General features: G+C 42.4%; 1 protein-coding gene across 2 annotated transcripts in view; it reads left to right on the forward strand.

Annotated features, from left to right (window-relative positions):
- Positions 1-11,138: 11,138 nt before the first annotated feature.
- PLPP4 (phospholipid phosphatase 4) overlaps positions 11,139-21,620 on the forward strand; it is a 168,409-nt gene continuing 157,927 nt past the window's right edge. Inside the window, exon 1 of one of the 2 annotated variants that reach the window (XM_077349938.1) lies at positions 11,139-11,245. The gene's annotated coding sequence lies outside the window, so the exon portion shown is untranslated. Of the gene's footprint in view, positions 11,246-11,903; positions 12,044-21,620 lie in introns of those variants that run through there. The other variant, XM_077349939.1, reaches the window with a different exon arrangement.

Consider the following 21,620-nt stretch of genomic DNA (forward strand, 5'->3'; position numbering starts at 1 on the left):
GGTGATTATAGCAGAGATTGGATTAAATCAGTTGTTAAGACCTGTGAATGGCAGTAAATCAGCATACAAATACAAGAGTTTATTTTATTTATTTATTTATTTATCATACTTCTATACCGCCCTCCCCGGAGGCTCAGGGCGGTTTACATTATAACAGAAAACAATACATAAAACAGTCTGTAGAACATGTGTAACTGATAACTAATAATTGTAACCAAATAACAACACAGTATAACAGTAAACAATATAGTAATACAAACAGGTCCAGGGCTTATTGATGGGATTCTGAGGGGGGGGGAGCAGGGGCCCTTGGTCGCTGATTGATTACGTCTGGTCTCGGCCAAATGCCTGGTGGAGGAGCTCCTTTTTGCAGGCCCTGCGGAACTGTTTAAGCTCCGTCAGGGCCCTGATCTCCTCTGGGAGCTCATTCCACCAGGTGGGGGCCAGAACAGAGAATGCTCTGGCCCTGGTCGAGACCAGGCGGACTTCTTTAGGGCCAGGGATCCTTAGCTGATTGGAGGCAGTAGAGCGCAGAGCTCTTTTGGGGGCATAGGCGGGGAGGCGGTCCCTCAGGTACACTGGGCCCTGACCGCGTATGGCCTTGAAGGTAATTACCAGAACCTTTAGTCTGATCCGGAATTCAACTGGTAACCATTGCAGCTGATGGAGAATAGGCCGGATATGAGACCTCCACGGTGTTGCTGTGAGGATCCTGGCTGCTGCATTTTGAACTAGTTGTAGTTTCCGGGTCAGGGCTAAGGGCAGGCCTGCGTAGAGCGAGTTACAAAAGTCCAGTCTAGAGGTGACCGTCGCATGGATCACTGTGGCTAGGTGTTCCGGGGCCAGGTAGGGCGCTAGTAGTTTGGCTTGGCGGAGATGGTAGAATGCCAGCCGCGCTACCTTTGTGATCTGGGCCTCCATTGTCAAGGAGGTGTCCAGAATCACGCCTAGGTTCCTGGCGGAGTGAGCCGTAGAGAGCTGCACGCCATCCAGGGTGGGCAGGCGTGCTTCCTCGCATGGGCCCTTCCTACCTAGCCACAGGACCTCCGTCTTTGAAGGATTGAGCTTCAGGCGACTCTGCTTGAGCCATCTCGTCACTGCTTCCAGGCAGCTGGCTAATGCTTCTGGGGGAGAGTCAGGGCGGCCATCCATCAGGAGGAAGAGCTGGGTGTCATCTGCATATTGATGGCAACCCAGCCCAAACTTCCGTACCAGTTGTGCGAGAGGGCGCATGAAGATGTTGAATAGGATAGGGGAGAGGACCGCTCCTTGTGGGACTCCACAAGTAAGTTGCTGGCGGTCTGATGTTTTCTCTCCTATTGCAACCCTCTGTCCACGATCCTGGAGGAAGGAGATCAGCCATTGAAGGGCTGTCCCTTGTATTCCAGCATCGATGAGGCGGCGAGCTAAAAGCTCATGATCAACTGTGTCGAACGCTGCTGAGAGGTCTAATAATATCAGCAGTGCCGACCCGCCTCGATCCAACTGGCGACGGAGGTCGTCCGTCAGGGCGACTAGTGCTGTCTCTACCCCATGGCCAGGCCGGAAGCCTGACTGGGATGGGTCTAGGACCGAAGCTTCTTCCAGGTATTCCGTCAGTTGGTTTGCGACTGCCCTTTCTATCATCTTGCCCAGAAACACTAAGTGCGAAACGGGCCTGTAGTTGTTAGGCTCTTGTGGGTTTAGAGATGTTTTTTTCAACAGTGGACGTACCACAGCCTCTTTCAAACCCTCCGGGAATTCTCCTGTTGTGAGAGATAGGTTGATTATCTCCCGGAGGGGGCCCTTTATCTTTATGCCAGCTGTTTTTAGGAGCCAGGATGGGCAAGGATCTAGTGGGCATGTAGTTGGTCTTGTTGTCGCTAGAATCCTGTCCACTTCGGTCAGCGTGAGTCGTCTGAAGTTACTCATAGTTTTCTCCAAAGACGGCCAAGGGGCCTCTAGTTCGCTTTTTGTATCTAATGTTGGAGGGAGGTCGTGGTGGAGTGTCGAGATTTTGTCCGCAAAATGACTCGCAAATGCCTCACAACTGATGTCCAATTGGCTACTGTTTTGTTGCCCTTCAATCAGGGCAGTGAGGGATCGAACTACCTTAAACAATTGAGCTGGGCGTGAGTCTGCGGATGCGATGGTAGCCGAGTAAAAATTGCGTTTTACTGACTTCACCGCCATCTCATAGGCTTTCATCTGCATTCTATAAGATGTTCTCGAGGCTTCGTCACGAGTCTTCCTCCAAACTCGCTCTAGCCGTCTCAGTTCCCGTTTCTTGTCGCGAAGCTCCTCGGTGTACCAGGGGGATCGCTTGAGACGGGGCCGGAGAGGGCGTCGGGGAGCTATCTCATCAATGGCAGTCAGCAGTCTGTTATGCCAGTCATTGACCAGGCCATTGAGAGAAGTGCCGGGAGGCATTGGTTCCCGCAGAGCATTCAGGAATCCTATTGGATCCATAAGTCTCCGCGGGCGAGCTAAAATTTGCTCGGCGCCCAACTGAGGAGGTGGTGGGAGCCTTAGCCGAGCCTTTAGAGCATAGTGGTCTGACCATGGCACGGCTGTTGTTGTGACCAGATCCACATCCAAAACTGCGCCGAAAATTAGATCCAGGGTGTGACCTGCTTGATGGGTGGGGCCAACAACAAATTGCGAGAGCCCTAGTGTTGCCATGGATGACACCAGGTCCTGTCCAGTTCTAGAGGACAGCAGCTCAGCATGGACGTTAAAGTCCCCCAGGACTAATAGACTGGAGAATTGTAGCGTCCAGGCCGCCACCGCCTCTAGTAGGGCAGGCAGGGCATCTGGCGGTGCAGTGGGCGCGCGGTATACTAGCCAGATGGCCACGCTCTCGGTTGATCCCCATCCGAGGCCAACACATTCAATGCCTGGTATTGACGGCGCAGGAAGGGTTCTAAAGGAGAAAGCCTCTCGGGTTAGGATTGCCACCCCTCCTCCCCGCCCCGCTGTCCGGGACTGGTGGAGGACAGAAAACCCAGCAGGGGCTAGATCTTTGAGGGCAACTGTTTCCCCCTCCCTGGTCCAGGTTTCTGTCACGCACGCCAGGTCCGCTCTTTGCTCTGCAAAGTAGTTTTGCAACGTAGAGGTTTTGTTGTTTATTGACCTGGCGTTGCACAGCACCAGTGTCAGAGGCGGGTTGTTTACCTTTGCCTCCACCCTAGTGTCACGAGGGATGGGGCGGAGTCTGGAGGGGGCTCGAGTATGGTTGGTTTTAGGCCCCCTTAGTTTGATGTATCTCCGCCATCCGCTGTCCCTGCCTTTGCCCCTTATTATTGGGATCCCTGACCCTATCAAGGCCCCTGCTTTTTCTCCTTCCTCAGTTTTGTTAGGCATTATGAGCTCTATGGACACTGTTGGTTCAATTCTTAGTTCTATGGTTTGGCTGGGGTTGATTGTTGAACCCCGGTTCTGTCTTTGTGTGTGTGAGTTCGTGTATCTGTGGGAGGTTGGCCCTGATCACTAATTACAGCCTCTCAGGGCTTTCCAGTTCCACTTGTGTGTAGTTATGTGCTGGGTGTAGGGTGTGTGTTGTTGTGGGTGCCTGGAGGGGTGGTCCCGATCGCCTGTTGTGGCACCTCAGGGTTGCCCAGTCCAGGGGTGTGTGATGTATGAGTGGCCTGAGTGTTATTTCATGTTGGATTGTGATTGGAAGTTGTGGATTGGGTTGGCAGTTTGGGTTGTTTGGTGAGTGGAGGGTAAGTTGATGGGTTGGTTGGATTAATTACTTCGGCTGGGTTTAAGTAACTTGATTTTTGGAGTTTAATTGTTTTGGGAGGGGTTGGGGTAGAGTTTAGATTGTTGGGTGGGGTTAGGTTTTTTTTGGGGGGGGTTCGGTATTGGGTTGGTGTAGATTAATTGATAGTAGTTGATTGTATATGGTGGGTGGATGGGCAGGTGTTAATTTAGTGCGAAATCAATCAGGATTAGTTGATTGTATTGGTTTGGGTAGATCTGTTGGTGGCAATTTGTTGTTTTGGCTGGGTGGGGTGTTGATTAATTTGGTTTGGTTGGGTAGATGGGTGGGGTGGGAGTAGAAGTTAATTTGATTTGGAGTCTGTTCGGTGTGGGTTGGTAGTGGGTTGGTAAGGGAACTCTTCTTATTTCTCTCCTATCTCTCTCTTCCCTCTTTCTTTTTCCCCCTCCCCCCTTGTTTTTCTCTTCTTTCCCCCCTCTTTCCTCGTTTTCTCCTTCTTCCCCCCTCCCCTCCTTTTTTGGTCCTTCTTCCCCTCTTCCCTTCCTTTTCCCTTCTTTCCCCTCCCCTCTCCCCCCTTTTTTCCCTGTCTTTCCCCCCTCCCCTCTTTTCTGTGCATAACACAATATTCCTGCCTAATTCTTTCGCCGTTGCTGGTGGTTTGGCTGGCGTCTTCTTTTTTGCTCTCTCTGTCCTCTCCTCTTCCTTCCCCCCTCTGTTTTCTGTTTGCAGTTCCCCCCCTCCGCTTGATTATCTTCCCGCCCTATTTGTTCCCGCTCAATTTCTGACAGTTGTTTAATGTCCCTTCCCCCTTCTTGGGTGGGGTTTTCGCCGTTTAGGATCCTCTCCCTCCCCCCACCTAATTTGCTTCCCACTCAATTTTCTTGACGTTTGTTTGTTTGGTATCCCTTCCCCCCTCTGGTGTGAGCAGCGTCCGCCTGTGTCCCTCTCCCTCCCCCACGCAATCGAGATGTTATTCCCTCCCAGGACTCCCAATCGTTTGTGGGCAGTCTCCCCCCTTCTGGGCACAGATCAATTAAACACAGATATGGCATCTTATTTCACTACATATACTAAATCACTCAATTCTCACTTGTACCCAGAAATTAAACTTTGTTGGTCATAAAAGGGCCACTAGACTCAAACTTCACTCTCACCTTCCTATGTTATCTGTATGCCTATTTGCTGCTATTTACATGTCTTACCAAATGTGTTATTCCTATCAATACTGTATTTATTGCTCAGTCCCTTATACATCTTGAATCTAATTAGCCCTCTTTGTAAGGCAGTCTGTTTAAATGTAACTATAGGAGTGTGCATCTACACATGCTAGTCTCTCAGTTACTGCTTATACCCAGGAATTAATTTTGTTGGCCTTGGAAGTGCCATTGGACTCAAACTTCACTCTCTCACCTGTTCATTAACTCTTGTATTTATATACTAATTTACAGCCATTTACAGGTCTTAAATATCGTAATCCAATTGCGGCTATAATTACCCAGTTATTTATTCATCTTGACTTTGACTAGCCATTCTTGGCAACAGCGTCCCCCATAAGTTATGGTTGAGGGAATTCTGTTTCATTGTATCTGAAGAAGTGTGCTTGCATGCAAAAACTTTGAATAAAATGTAATTGGTCTTCATGGTGCCACTGGACTCAAACTTTCTTTATCACATGAAGGCAAGTTAATTGTCAGTGCAGATTAGCATTTCCTCAGTGGTAATGTAAGAATGTTCCTATTCTTTACAGTGCTCAGGTATTGTAAAAATTTGAGCTGTTGTCAATGCTGTATTACTGATGTTTGTATACTGACCATAATTCCTTCCTTGAGATGATAATTCTCAGCTTTTCCACATTAATTTGGTTAAAGAGCTATTGTTCGTTTTGCAATTAATTCAAGCAATCAATGGCAAAATATATTACTGTAATTAATTTCCCTTCTATGGTGGAATTGCACTAATTACACTAATTACTTGCTGCAATTAATTCCACCTTCACAAGCTGAAAGCAAGAAAATTCTTACAAGTTTCATGTCATATTACAATTCAGTATCAACAAATAAGATTTGGAAGGAAAGCACACAAACATGGGCAGGAAATAAATACCCTAATTACACTAACAAAACTCTCGGACAATGGATTTTGCAAAAGCTTCCCCCTGGTTAGAAATACAAAAAGCAATCTTTTCAAGGAATGGGATTTTGACATGAAAATGAGAGAGAATGAATGATACGTTTTAAATGATAAATTAAAAGGCTACTCCATTATTCAGAAATAAGCACTACATTCATTGTAGAGGGAGTTCTTGGCATTGGAGACGATGTATGCTTCATATGGACCCCTGGGCTACACTTAGCCACTTAGACCTTGGCTTGGTCTGTCCTAAACTATGACATTTATTTTAATGCAGAATTTGTCACCACAGGCTTTCTTAAGAGCTTCCATTAAACCATATCATTTTTATGCCTGTGGTGTTTTTCAAATAAAATAATGTTTAATCAATAATTCATTTCAGATTTTAAAAAATAACCATAACTAGATCAGTGTTTGAAAGCCTGAACATTCATTTCAACTGTATTATATATATTGCACATACTTCATACAAATTACTTTCTTCCTGAAAATAATGCAAATGAGATATTTCAGCAATAGGGCAGCATGAAAAAAAAAACAATATCAAGATAACCTGGGGGACCAATCCAACAAAAGTTTTTATTTCAGTGGGGAGTTAAACATATGAATGAATGGGTCTTCAAAGGCTGGATCAGGCTCACAGATATTTTTAAACCAAACAGAGAGAAACACACCTATACAATGGCAATACAATAAGTATATTTATAAAAGAAAGAAAAGTGACCTTTTTTCCTGTTTCTCTCTGTTTGCGTTGGATAGGTCTATTTCTCTCTGGTTATTTATTAGACCATCCTTCTTATACTCTTGTATGATCACAGATATTTTTACACTGATTAGTTCCATAGAGGAAGTGGCAACTCTTTTGATGAATTCCCTGGCATCATATTACCTCTTAATTCCCCCTCCAACTTCATTCTCCTAAAGCACTTCCTGTACATCTTCAGGAATTGCACAAGCAGAAATCCAGATGGCCAGAAGCAACAAGAATTTGAATAACCCCATCCTGGCTCAAAACTCAAGTGGTGATACATCTGTGCAAAACCCCCAAAACAAAACCCTGCACCATGGCTCAGAGACAAAGCTAGCTTAAGCAGCTGTTGAATGGACTGCAAAAGGCACTTGGATCACTTCAAACCCATGGAGCATCATGCTCTGTTTGAAGAGAGAGATATGATAGAAATTTTCCACAAGACAATGAGGCTTTCAACTGTCCTTTAATGGGGGTTAACATGTGAGTTTGTCATGTATATTTTAAATGCTTAGACATCATCATGGCCCTTGTGAGGGTAGAAAGGTGGGATAGAAATTTTGTAAATAAATAACTAAAGCTTTTTATTACTAGGCCTAGCTTGAGGTGACCAGATTGTCCCACTTTTGGAGGGACATCTAGGGGTACCTGGCCAATTGTACTTATGTTGAAATTAAATATATATACATTACAATACTATTTTTGCATTCTATGCTTTCTATTAAATTTTTTGTTGCTCCATATAAACCAAATTTTTAATCAAGAACCCCGCCCCCCCCAGTCAATGGTGTGCCGCTTTATCGATGTTAAAATCTGGTCACCTTAACCTAGCTGCCCATAGTTGGCAAGGACAAGAGCCAGGAAATGATTCTCTACTACAAAATTTTACAATATTTAGTTGTTGTTTTTTCACACTAATTCTAATTTACTCCTAGTTGCATTTTCAAAGAAGGGCAAAACAACTGTATTTACAGTCTTTTTGACCAGTACAAAAAAGGCTATGAAAGACTCAGTTATTCAGAACTTTCAGGTACAAGTTAGGCTCACCTGTACACATGCTTATTTGATTGAATTCCATAATACTGTCTTCCAAGGGAACACAGAGAGGATTGGGCTACCAAGTTGCAATCCTATGAGTACTTACTTGAGGTAAGTGCATTGAACATTAAATTGAACTTAATTTAAATAAACATACACACACTTTTCTGCTCACATTCTTAACGGCTACATTAATAAATCATATATATCAAACATGTACATATGAATAACATCAGTATGTATTTGTCTAACTGTACAAAAGCATATGCTCCTGTAACCAGAATTTCTTATATATTTGGATCCTTGAAATATTGGTATGAAAAGTATCTCAGAAAATTGTCTTGCAAACTCCAGTTGTATGCTCACAACAGTGATCTGGAAGAATTAAACCTGGCTGGAATTCCATCTGCTGTATCCCATTTGGCCTTCTATTGATACAGCAAAAAGGAAGAGACAGTTAAGATGGGATGGCATCTGCTATTGTATAGCTATTTGTCTCCCAAGACAAAGAGATTTCACAAAGGATGTCAAATGCTCCTGCCAATCTGATGAGGCTTGGACAGGGAACCTGGAGATTAAAGAAAACTTCAATGATTTCTCTTTATCTCTTGACTATAATTCACATATCTTGACAAGCCAGCCAGCTTTCCCTTCCTAACATTTGGTCCCTTCCTATTTTGTCTTTTACCCTTCCTTTAATCTACCTCCTTTTATAGGTTCCAACCACCTCTCTAAAGAGCCTGTATGTTATCATGTTCTTTCATGTTAAATTAAGCCATTTTAGCAAACTGCAATTGTGTCTATTCTAATGTGCTTCTATCCCTTTTTTCTCTCCAACTCATAAGTAAATAGATAACCATTTGCAATGTCTCCTCCAGACAACCAGATACTATAAAAGATTTAAAAAAAAGAAAATAAAACATCTTTAGAGTTGAAAGAAATACAGAAGAAAAGTTTCAAATGTGAAATACTAGGCTAAATTACTTGAATTCCTGTGACATTAAAAAAATCAACATGACTGTGAAATTTAGATCACTTGTCACTATTTTGTTTTCATTGACAGGTAGGAGGGCAGTTAGGCAGAAAGAAGATGTGACTCAAGTTTAGCTTTTAAAGGGCCACAGCTTTAATAATCAACCTCTCATGGAGAGCTGGCACAAGACGGGAATGAGCCTACATAATCTACGACATTCTGTTTCTCTGAAATTTTATTTTAGTATTGTTTTGCTTCATTTGTATTGTTAATTGTGAATGGAACACTGCTATAACAGGAGTTCAAGTCCTTAAAGGGTCAATACAAATTCTTCTATTAATGAATGGGAAAACTATTCTTGTTTATGTTAGTGAATCACATATTTGAAGAAGATATATTAATGGTTGTGGTGGTATGCTTTGAAATGTCAGCTACTTGAAGAATCAAATATAAATGTCCTAGTAACAGACTGGGAGAAATTCACAGGCCAAAATTAGGAATTTGAAGACAATTCTGCCCCTGGTATGGCACAGCTTACCTTTAAGGATCATGGACCATTAACAGATAAGATGTTCTCTTTGACTTCCAAGAACCTTGCTGCCTGGATTCCACGGAAGACAGTGGGTTGGATCTCATGTTACATCAGTGGAGTAGTGATGGTAGCAGACGCTGCTCCCTCACTGTCTTCTGGGAGCAGACCTGCACTGACAGAAAAACACGACAGTTTCATTCCCTTTCTTTTCCCCATTGTACCTTCCCTGCCTGTATGGTTATTTGACTCTATGTATCCTATGGCACCAGAATGAAGTGTAAAGCAATTTAGCTGCATGGCAGACAGAAAATGGAACAAAAATGATTATCCTTTCCCTGGCATATCAAAACACCAGGAGACAGATTAAAAAACATTAAAAATTAAATTTTTGGCATAATTAGCCATTGAGCAGTTTAAATTGGCAAGGACTTATTTTTGAAAATCGTTGCATAAATGGGCATTCTTCACAATGGAGGAACCTGCCAATGCTTAAGTGCTCTTAGAAAAACTCAGCTTTCTGCACTGTAGGACCAGTCATAAACAATGAAAAAATATCAGCTCTCCTAGCCAGAGTAACCTGATACATCTGTTGCCTAGCAACTATGAAGACATCTTGTAAAAACAGCATGAATCCCTCTAGAGCCATACCACTGCCTTCCTTATAAAATGTAGTGCAATTTACAAGTAAACACACTTCACTGCACAGCGTTTCTGGCCACTTTCTGGTATAAACTGTTGGTTCTCAAAGTATGAATGGCCATCCCTAGGAACTGGCCAGAGGCATTGCAAGGTCAAAAGCATAAGCACTCTGTCTCTTGCCTTTCTCTCTGGGGTCTGATTGGGCTTGGAAGCAGAGCAAGTTTCACTTCTGCTGCGCCTTCAGCATAAAAACAGTCCACAAACCAGCAGTCTTTTTATACTTTGATTTTCTCTACTTTAAGAACTCCTAAACCAGTTTATAATCTCCTTCCCCTCCCCTCTCCACAACAAGCACCTTGAGAGGCAGGTGGAGCTGAGAGAGTTCTAAGTAGAGTTATCAGGTTTCTTCTGGCAACTGATTGGGACTTGCCAGAAGCAAGAGGGAGGTCCAGTGATGTGGATATGTCATTTCCATCGTGAACCGGAAATGATGTCTTCACACTGTGATGTCATAGCAATGCTTTGGTATTTGAGAAAAAAAACTGTATGGCAAAAATGGCTTCTGCTATAGAGTTTTTACCTAAATACCAGAGCATCCCCCAGATGTTGCTAGCCTGATGATGTCACATCCTGTGTGTGCTTGAAGTGACATCACCTGAGCTTCCCTCTTTCTCCTGGTAAGTCCACCACTGGCCAGCTGATCAGTAGCAGGGGAGGGCCTGGAAGTGCCTCCTGCCTCCACGGGGGGGGGGGGGGGCTTGCAACCCTAGTTCTAAGAGAACTGCGATTGGTTCCAGGTCATCCAGCAGGAGTGGCGAATAAAACCTGGTTCCCCAGATTAAAGTCTATCACTCTGAATCACTACATCTTACTGGTTCTCATTTCAACAGTCTTCTTGCTTTTTTCTGCCTGGATGCAAAGAAGCAATAAGAGATGTATTAGAGCACCCTTTCTAGGACAAGGAATGCTGATGCTTGTTTGCATATCCATACCCTGTTTGCAATGGAATTCACAAGTAATGGAAAAACAATCCACACATGCACAGAGACATTCTGTATTATGACTTTATATGGTACTAGGTTCTAGCACTTTCATGGCAAAGTATGTGGATTTAATAAAACTTCTTCAATGGGAAAATATTAACCAGATGGAATGCAGCCTCCAGTAAATCAGTATCTGTTGAGAAGCTGACTTCCTGAAATATGAGCTATATTTTCAATAGTATCTATAAAGACTTCTACAGGCTAATGTTTACTATTCAGATGCAGTAAATGTTATCTTAGCTCACTTGTTCCACTGTGTTGTCTTTCTCTTTACGTTTGGGTCTCCATTTGCTTCTTTCAAAGAAGCCTTCTTGATTTTCTAGACATTCCAGACAAGCAGCACAGATTCCTCCTCCCCCAAGTTACTTATTAGTATCCGCTCCTTTCAGCAGCCACAGTATTTTCACTTGGCTGACAATCCCTCCTCTGCCTGTGAGAGGTAAGAAATCTAATTCCTGCCATCCCTTATAGATACATGTGATCTTGAAAATGGAAAATCTTCGTTTCCTTCTTTATTCCCTCATAAATAGGCAGTACTAACATTAAGGGGTATGGATTCCCTCATTCTTAATACATTAAAATGTATTTGTTTTGTTTGACTGTTTGATCACAGATATGAATTTTCTTTCCCATGGGGGGGGGGGGAGAAGGGAAGGATGGGTAAGAAGGGGAGGGTAAAGGTTTTTGCCTGGGCTCATCCTCCCCCCATGAGACATATCTCACATGCCCAACTACACTAGTAGCTGTAGCAGTGGATATTGCAGGCTGGCCCACGGTGGTAACAGCATGTGAGCAGGCCTTATTCACATATGGGGGTAGAGGTATCTAGGAAACCAGGAGCTCAAGAGTTGTGCTGCTAAGCTGTGGACTCTGAGTACACAGAAGACTGCCAGAATTTGTTTCATCAGCAGAGCTGGCTACTCATCCTAAATCTCAGTTTTGTTTTGTTCTTACATGTCATTCATCAGCTGAGGGTAAATGCCTTATACAGCAGTTGTCATGGATTTTTGGCCTACCGTTTTCATGGCAGACTCAATACAGGGTGGTTTTGCCAGTGCCTTCCCTAGTCATTACCGTTTTACCCCCCAGCAAGCTGGGTACTCATTTTACCGACCTCGGAAGGATGGAAGGTTGAGTCAACCTTGAGCCGGCTGCTGGAATCGAACTCCCAACCCCATGGACAGACAGCTTCAGACAGTATTTCTGCCGCTTACCATCTGGATATATATAAGAGGGTGTATGTCTGCTGCCTTATTATTTTACCTCATTTAATGTGTCATGTTAACTCTTATGTTTTGCTTCAGTTGTGTGTCTGTTTAGATTTCTGGTTGGTTCTACAATCCAAATATTATTTCATTGTTTACTGAATGCCCCTTCCTGTTGATTGTATGAGTTCACTCTGTGTACCGTAATCTGCCTTGAGTCTCAGTGAGAAAGGAGACTATAAATAACATACATAAATAAAATAATTTAAAAAAATTGTTATCAGAACAGGTTTCCAGTAAGGTTTCAAGACCTGAAATATGCTCTGCAAAGATCAGACAACTTGGCAAACTTTCAAAAATAACTAGAATTGTTAAATTGACAGTGCCCTCCTAAGCAGAGGTAGTAGACGGTATATAATAAGAAGCAACTTTTGATGTTAGTTGGAATTCTGGAGGAAAGAAGGAAGTAGATATAAACAGCTCTAATTACTTCACCTTCAAGTGACATTGGATGCAAAACAGAGTCTGATCTTTTGTATTTTGTGTATTGTGCAGCACACATGCTGGACTTTTTCTATGTAGCAAGAAAATTATATATTTATGCTATATTTACTTTTTTGATTGATTCATTGTAATTGTAGTTGTGTTCTGTATGTATTAAAATTTTAAAGGACAAAATATTTTAAAAATGAGAAGATGCTCTAGAAGTTTTGAAGCTTTTGATTGGAGTCACATTTTATTATATGCTCTTTCTGAGGATAAGAATATAGGGATGATTCTTCATTAATATACATTGAAGACGATGAATTGCTCTCTGGACTGTACAATAACTGCTGATGAAGGCAGGGCTTGGAATGGGATGGGGTATTTTTATTAGACCACTAAGAGAGAGTGAATTTCAGATTGATGACTTAATATTTGTTTCAAAGACTATGCTTGGAATTTTTGTAACAGATGTGATAGGTTTTAGATTAATTGTGTATTTGTATTGGGAGATTAAACATTAGTCTGAATTTATGTATTGCATTTGATCACCTTTCTATGAAAATAGTACTGAGGTATTTGGACTATCTCCGTTTTGCAGGAAGCTTGTTGCAAGGAATTTGTTTACTGAGTACAGTTATGAGCAACTTGTAATGATCATGATGAACAATGTGGCATCAAAAACCTGCTGTGAGAGAACTGCCACTGGGGGAATTTCTGTATATTCACTCACCAGTGGCACAGTTCAAGTAAAATATTTTGATATACACTACAATAGGGGTTACCAAACTGTGGCCTACCAGTTCAAAGAACTACAATTTGGCCACCCTGGCACTAAAATATCAATCACTGATAGGGTTGCAGCTTTGGTTGAAAAATACCTGGGGTTGGGGGTCTCAATAAGAGACCGGCTAACACCGAGTGTGGCCTTGCCTGGCTGGGAAGGTCATGGGCTCGGGGCCAGGAGGTAGGGATGGTTGTATGCGGTGGACGCCCGACAACCATTAACCGGCCTCCTCCCAGGGGAGGGCATTCAAAAGGCATGGGAGCCTTCTTCCCGGCTGGGAAGAAGGAGGACCCAGGGCGCCTCTTGAGCCTAGGTTAGCAGCCAGACGGCTGCATGGGGATCACTCCTCACCTCGTGCCAGGCCAACCCTAGGTTATGGGTTAGTTAATAAAGTTGTGGCCCCTTTGACGCCAAGGAAAGGTGTTGCATCTTTATTGGCCACTTACCACACTGCCAGGCAATCTCTGTAAACTAAATATCAGTTTTAATTCTAGGAAATCTCCAGTCACTGACTGGAGACTGGCAACTCTTATCAGGCTGAACTCAATGAATCAGTCATAAAGAGTGGCCTACCACTGCCATCTTATATGACTGATAAACCTTACTTTGCAGCTTCCTCTAGGATTACAAAATTTGGGGAAGAGGCGTTCAGCATACTGGCAGGACATGGGTGATTGGTTGTGCTTGACTTAGTGAATTAACAAGTACTAATATGATACTTCTACCCCCCAATAAATTGGTCATCATTGTTGGTGTGTCTATATATAAGAACCTTTTCCTTGAGTACACAAGAATATCAGTCTTGCTGCATCAAACCAGTAGCTCATGAAGGCCAATGCTTTGTTCTATATTCTAGAAGGCCCACAGCAGAAGCAAAAAGCCCCAAACCTTCCCCTAGCTTGTATCTGTTTCTGCCTGACCGATTAGGCTCTGATTTCCAATTGTTTGCATCTGTGTATCAGGCTCCTTCAGGGATGGTTCCAAGGCTGTCTCAACTTGTCTCCTCAGTTGGCCTATGTCAAGGGAATGCTCAGAAATTGGTGTTCCATTTTTTGACATCAGATCCAATAGAGTGTATGTTGCGGCTGGGGCATGTGGAGGTGGGAAAACTTGGGCCACCTTCCATCAGGCCTTCCCAGCCATTGCTCTCATCCTCCCCCCAAGCATCACTTTCATCCTCTACCCTCGTAACCTACCCCGGTCTTAAAAACAAAACAAAACCATGGCCAACAGTGTTACAACACAATTCCAATAGCATGAAATAGACATCCCCCCCAATTGCCACCGTGTTTGATTAGTACCTTTCCTTCTATCTCTTTTTGCCTTAGGATTCAACATCATACTTGGTTTTATTATTATTATTATTATTTATTTGATTTGTATGACCGCCGCTCTCGGAAACCGGCTCGCGGCGGTTCACAACATTTTAATACAATACAATATATTAATCATTAAAATTCCCCATTAAAACCCCATTAAAACAATGACTAAGTCACAATTTAGTGAGATCATGTACAGTCTGTGTGTGTGTGTTTGTGTGTAAAGTGGTGTGATAACACAGCTCACCGTTTTGCATCCCCTTGTTTATGTTGTTGCAGTTTTGCATTAGAATGCAATTGTGGTAATTATAAAAATTCAGACTTGGAGGAGGGGCGCTCAGATGTGACAAAATGGTGGTGGAAGATGATTAGGAATTTTCACCCCATAATTGACAAGTGAAAAAAAGGTGAGAAATTTTCACTTCCTGTCCCTTGGCTATCACATGAGGACATAAATCTGTGGGCAAACAGGTGGGAAGGAGGCAAGGGGTCCCCCATTTCCCCACCTGGGAAATGATCAAGAGAACCATCCCAAAGCAAAACACCAGGGGACATTGAATCATAACAGCTGGGTACGTCCTCTGTGTGGAAACTGTCTCAGTCAGTTGTTCATCTTAGGGAAATGTACCACCATTGTTTTTCTTTCCATTTAAGCCGGTTATCACTGTTATACCACACTAGAAATTAAGCCTGCTGTAGGCAGAATACAGCGGGTGCTAGCGGGGTGGGATAGAAAGAAAGAGAGGAAGGAAGAGTTAGAGGAAGAGGCTAAGTGATAGAGGGAGACAGGAGAGAGGAAGAAAGTAAGAAAGAAAGGAGGAATGAAGGAGGAAGGAAGGAAGGAAGGAAGGAAGGAAGGAAGGAGGAAGAGGGTTGTGCAGAGGGGTAGGGGGGAGGCAGAAGGGGGAAAGCATTGGCCGCAGGCCCCCCCGTGACGAATCAACCCCCCACCCCCTCGCCCCCGCGATTGCAGCATTCAGGGCCGGGAAAGGAGCAGGGCCGGTGTGTCTCTGACGTGTCGGGCCTGCTCCTTTCATGGCGCTGAAGGGCTCCCCCTCCCCCCCCATGATCGCAGCCATCAGTGGCAGGAAAGGAGCAGGTCCGGCATGTCAGAGACGCGCCGGGCCTGCTCCTTTCGCAGCGCTGAAGGTTTCCCCCCCAACCTTTCTCCTCCCCAGGATCGCAGCCTTCAGACCCTGCTCCTTTGGCCGCATGGAAGGCATTCCCCTACCCCCCAGTCGGGCGACGGGTACTAACCAGGGGCGAAGGCTCTTCGCCTGCTGTGGCTACTCCCTGGGTGGCCCAGGCGAGGCCGGGCCAACCAGCCAATGGGAAGCCACGCTTTACGTGGCTCCCCATTGGCTGATTGTGCTCTCCGAGTTGTTATCCCGGACAGGGCCCGCCCTTTCTCCTCCCACATAGACCTTACCATTTTATTTAGACCACTCCGCAGGAGCGGTTTAAAGATAATTGGGACTATTCCCTAATGCTAGAAATAGCATAACAGTATAACATCAGGAATTGGAAACACCCCCCTCCATTTTGATACCAGCACCAGAATAGCTGTAAGGTTGTGACAACCAAGGCTGTAGAATAAGTGACTATACAGTGGAGGCTCAAAACTGCTCAACACAAACTTCAGTGATTATTACTGAGGGGGAAACACTGAGGAAGTCAAACTAGGTTTCTTTGTTTGGCAATCATGTCTGCCCTTTCTGACTCCCTCCAACTATATAGAATCTGGGAAACAGCAGGATAGAAGGCAGATTCTGCTATGTGTTCCATGGAGAACATGTAACATAAATGCTCCTTTTTTATTTAATGGGTCAGTCAGGTTGTTTGCAGTCGAATCCCATGTGACTTACTCTAGTCTAAACCCAATGGAGTGATAGGATTAAAATTCCAGATTCTGGATACAGCGGTCTAATGCTTTCCCCTCTTTAGATGGAACTGGAATGTGTGATACTAAGGTGATAGATATTTGACACTGACTCACATTGGGCATGCCTTGGAAAGCATACCTGGGTTAGCTCAGGAGACCTAACACACTGTGGTCCCTTCACAAGGTAATATTCCATAGTTATCAGAGTAGCAATTTTATTCCTATGGGAGCAGGTTGGAAGAAAGGGTGTCACCTAAACTTAAAAGACAGCATTTTCTGTCATCTTGTGAAGAGACAGACTTTATTTATGCAGGCCAAGAATAGAAATGTGTCCTACCCAAAGGTACTTAAGAAAAATACAAACATTCATACACAACTCCCAGATCTGCCAATCACCAATAACCAAACACAAGTTAGAGCTTAAAATAGAAGTAGGGTTTAAATCATCAAAGAGGGATGTGGAATCAAAGCAGGACGTACATATACAAATCTCAGACGTAGACAATATGACTTACAGTTAAAACCAAAGAGGTGATTAGAGTCTTTCACTGTTTCCTGAAGCCTTCTGAAAGTCTCTTACACTCTGCCTCCTGTGTCTTGGCTATCTGTGGTGCTGCTACTGCAGAGTTTTTGTGTCACTGCAGATCTCCAGTGAATGCTTCCTGATGGGAAGTTGATTCCTGATGATTCCTGACCACAAAAGGAAGAAAGCTGAGTATCAGCCCAGGCTGGGTCAGTCTACTGCCTCACAATCATTCCCACTTAGTTACTCCTGCTGCAGCTATCCCCACACGTAATCCCCCCTTCTTTGATAAAAGAGCAGTGCTCATGCACATTGAGGTATGATGATGATGTTGAATTGTCACATTCAGATATTTGACTGGTAGATAGTCTTCTGCAACTTGAGATCCAACCAAGTTCCTGGGAATGGCAGATGTATTTTCACAGGCTTCTTGCTATTGCAAGAGATACTGTCTTCTGTAGCCAAGCTGGTGCTCAATATTCAGAGTGTCCAGGTGTTTCTTTAAACTTCTAGGCACTGCTCCATAGGATCCAATGACAACTGGCATGATGGTCACCTTCTTCTTCCAGAGATGCTTTAATTCTATTAACAGGTTTTGGCAATCAGTGATGTTCTCTTGTTCTTTCTTTTTTATTCTGCCGTTTCCTCAGGTTGCAATGTCAATGATCCAAACACTATCTCTCATTTTTTTCCTACAATTGTGATACCAGGGAAGTTGTTTCAGATGTCTACCTGTTTATAATAGGAAGTTCCAAATAATCTTTGTTTCATCATTCTCCATGATCTTGTCTGGTTTCTAGTCCCATAAATTACTGACTGATGGTCCCATAAATTAGTCTAGTCCCATAAATTACTGACTGATTACCATACTTCTTGCAAAGATTCCAGTGTAACATAGCTGCAACTCTATTGTGATGTTCTTTATAATCATTTGGAGCAATTTTACTGCAGAAACTGATTATATGTTCTATTATTTGATCCTTTGTCTTGTAAAGTCAACATTGGTCTTCTGAATCTTGACTTTCATACTTTTCGTTTTGAGTGCCTGTTCTTTTGCAGCTAGAATGAGTCCTTCCATTTCTTTTTTCAAATGCCCATTTTGAAGCTACTTCCAGGTATTTTCACTATCAACTTTATTCTTATTGCCCATGCAAGTGCTTTTGAAAGTGAGTTTTCACTGCAAATATTTTGTAATCTTTTTTTGGTTTTTGTAATCTTAAATATGTCTGCCGTATATGTCAACTCGATGCTTCTCTTTACTTTCCCTGATGTAGTCATTCAGTGCTCATTTTTCTTCTTAAACTGATTGCTTAGCTTCAAGAGCCCCCTTTCACTTATTTTCCTTGGCAAGTAAAGACAATCAACATCACTTCTAGGGTGTGCTGAGTAATACATTGTTCCTATTTTGTGAGTTTTGTGATCTATTGTTCTCATTTTGTTTGTTTCCAATCAATAATACCAGCTGTGTATCTCAGACCTGAGTTTGCCCATGTATTAATTACCTTTACCATGTTCCCCCCATTTAATTTTGTTTGCAACATCTTTTTAACACTTTGGTAGTACTCCACGGTTGTATTTTTCTTAACAAGGATATGTTTGACATTTTCAATTTTTAAATTCAAAGATTTTCTTTACCCAGTTGTTGTTTTTTCGCATCTTGATTTCTTCATGTTCAATGATCTTTCCTCTGTTCTGCACTAAAGCTACACTTTTGTCAAAGCCTAATTCTGTTGCTGAATCTTTGCTGAAAATTCAAATTCTATTCAGTAAAAACTCAGTCTCTGATGATGATTTTTCATAGTTTTTCAAGTAATCCATATTCGATGAGAAATCTTTGGGCCTGTCTTTGCATGCCAGTATCCTATGCTAATGCTGTTAATGACTGTGAGTAGGGTTGTGCGCTTCAGCTGCCAAAGTGGCTGTTCCAGCCCAAAGCAGCCAGCACCATGTCATGCGGGGGAGTGGGGGTGCCGGTGCTGGTGTGCCAGTTGGCGCCCGCACACTAGCGCAGAGCCTAATTGTCAGATGTATTAGGTCAATGACAATGAAAAATGGTGATAGGCTCTTGGAAAATTCCTCATTTGGTATTAACTGTTCCAGTTTCTTCTCCATTTTCTATCAGCCTGGTGTTCCATGATGACAGTTTTGATAAACAGTACTATAGTTTTGTTAAAGGAGCCTCTTGTGGCGCAGAGTGGTAAGGCAGCAGTCTGGAGGCTCTGCCCATGAGGCTGGGAGTCCGATCCCAGCAGCCGGCTCAAGGTTGACTCAGCCTTCCATCCTTCCGAGGTCGGTAAAATGTGTACCCAGCTTGCTGGGGGGTAAACGGTAATGACTGGGGAAGGCACTGGCAAACCACCCTGTATTGAGTCTGCCAAGAAAACGCTAGAGGGCATCACCCCAAGGGTCAGACATGACCCGGTGCTTGCACAGGGGATACCTTTACCTTTACCTAGTTTTGTTAATGCCTATCATTTTTAGTGTTTTCAGGATTCATGCTTGATGGAATGAATCAAATGTAATCAATCTAAGCAACATTCATGTTGGCTTCTTGTATTTTACAATTTTGTAACACCATTTTATCAATCAGTAACTGAGCTTTAATGCGTTAGGATTTTTGGAAAATTACTTTTTGTTCATGTGCTAAAATTGAATTGATTTGTAGATATTCCTGTATGGAATTGGATACAATTCTTATTAGTATTTTAGAATTTTTTTGGAGGTAGGTAAAGGGGCTGAAATTGCTTGGTACTGCTTCTTTCTCTTTGTTCTTCAAAATCAAACAGCTACTAAAAACAAATATGCAGTGGGGATCTGCAGAACAAATATTTCATTATTGAACGTTACCTGAAACACACAGTACAAACATACAGGAAGACTTGGGTGAATCTGGAGCAAAGATAGTGTTAATTACTATCTGCATTGTATTTTAATGTTATTAACTTTCATGGTATGGAATACTTTCTCATTTTAATTTTTGTATGCTTACTGCATCTGTACAGTAATCTGTTTTCTGGTCTAGTACTGCATTAATAAACTAAGACTGATTGTTCTTCTACTGTTTTGGAATATAGCACATAATGAAGCTGTTGTACCAACTATGGAGAAATATTTGTAAACTTTGTAAGCCAATAGCCATGGACTTCACCTCTTCCAATCACCATCTAGTTTTTCAATTTCTTCAACTGTTTTTGCAGACTTTCTAGAGTTATTGTAAGATTCTCCATTGGCTTTCCTTTTAGCTTGTTTTCCACATCTGTGAACTGGGTGGCTTTTCTTATATTCTTTTAAATCTTCACAAAATTCTTTCCAGAAAATTTTTGTCTTTTCTTTGTCTGTTTTTACTTCTACTTTTTCATCTCCTTCTAGTGATTTGTAGAACTGTTTTTAGCTAGTCTGTAATTGGAAGTTTGCCGGATCCAACTGTACTGTTGATCTTCTTAGATATTGCAACAATTCTTCGTTTGATTTCTTGGGCTATTGTTTTTATATTTAAGTGATATTTCTTCCTGAGATTTGCTTTTCTTCCTTTATGCTTAAATTTCCTGTCTTTCCCTTCTTTTCAAGGGCTGAAGTTTAAACTGCATTTGATGATTTTTTTCTTCCAATCTCATTTGCCAGTTTAGTTTCACCTTAAAATCTTTAACTGCCTTTTTCTTAATATCCATTTCCAGGTCTCTTATTATTACAACACCTTTGCTGTACATCAGTTTTCAGTTATGTTTGCTGTAGGAATTGTTTCAATTGCTGCATTGATATTTTTAATTGAGTATTGGGAGTTCTTTATTCAATGTTGTTCTGAGCACAGGTAATGTTTTTCTGTCTTCTTTACTGGTAATATGCTCTTATGTTTTTCCTTCAATTCTTCTTGTACAGAAGGGAGCAGATAAATGTATTGCCAATATCTCATTCATAATTATTGGACTTTCAAAAGCAGCTTCATTTCTATGGCCTGTTTCTTGGTTGGTTTCATTTATTTCTCGTTCTTCATGTTCTTCTTTGAATGATGGTTGTTCTTTATTTCATCTAGCTGTGTTGCTGTGAAAAAGCTGTTTCATATGATAAAAACTGATATTGTTGCTGTTCAGTTATGGTAGTATCTGAACACTTTTCTTTTTACATTTCAAATATTCATATCAAATATCTATGCTGTTCAGGCCTTGATTCAAAAGAACACTGCATGACGATTTTGTTTTGTTGTCAGCATTTTTTTTTGATGTTGCTGGTTTTCCAGTAGCTGATCTGGTTACTTCCCTGTTGCTTTATAGATAAGGTAACCAGATTGTCTCACTTTTGGAGGGACATCTGGGGGTACCTGGCAAAATTGTACTTATGTTGAAAATTACAATACTTTTTCGTGTTCTATGCATTCTATGGAAACTTTTTGCTGCTCCATATAGACCAAATTTTAAATCAAGACCCCCCCCCCAGTCAATGGTGTCCTGCTTGACCAATGTTAAAATCTGGTCAACTTATTTATAGAAGATCCTGCTTCCAGTAGCACATCAGGGCTTTGCCCTGGTTACACTTTGGGACAAAAAGTCCCAACTGCAAGTATAGGCTGGTGGGGTCTGAACTGGTTGAAAGTGAGAGAGGAAAAGCCCTTGTAGGGATA

Source organism: Paroedura picta, chromosome 8, assembly GCF_049243985.1.
Source record: "Paroedura picta isolate Pp20150507F chromosome 8, Ppicta_v3.0, whole genome shotgun sequence".
NCBI classification, from domain to species: domain Eukaryota; kingdom Metazoa; phylum Chordata; class Lepidosauria; order Squamata; family Gekkonidae; genus Paroedura; species Paroedura picta.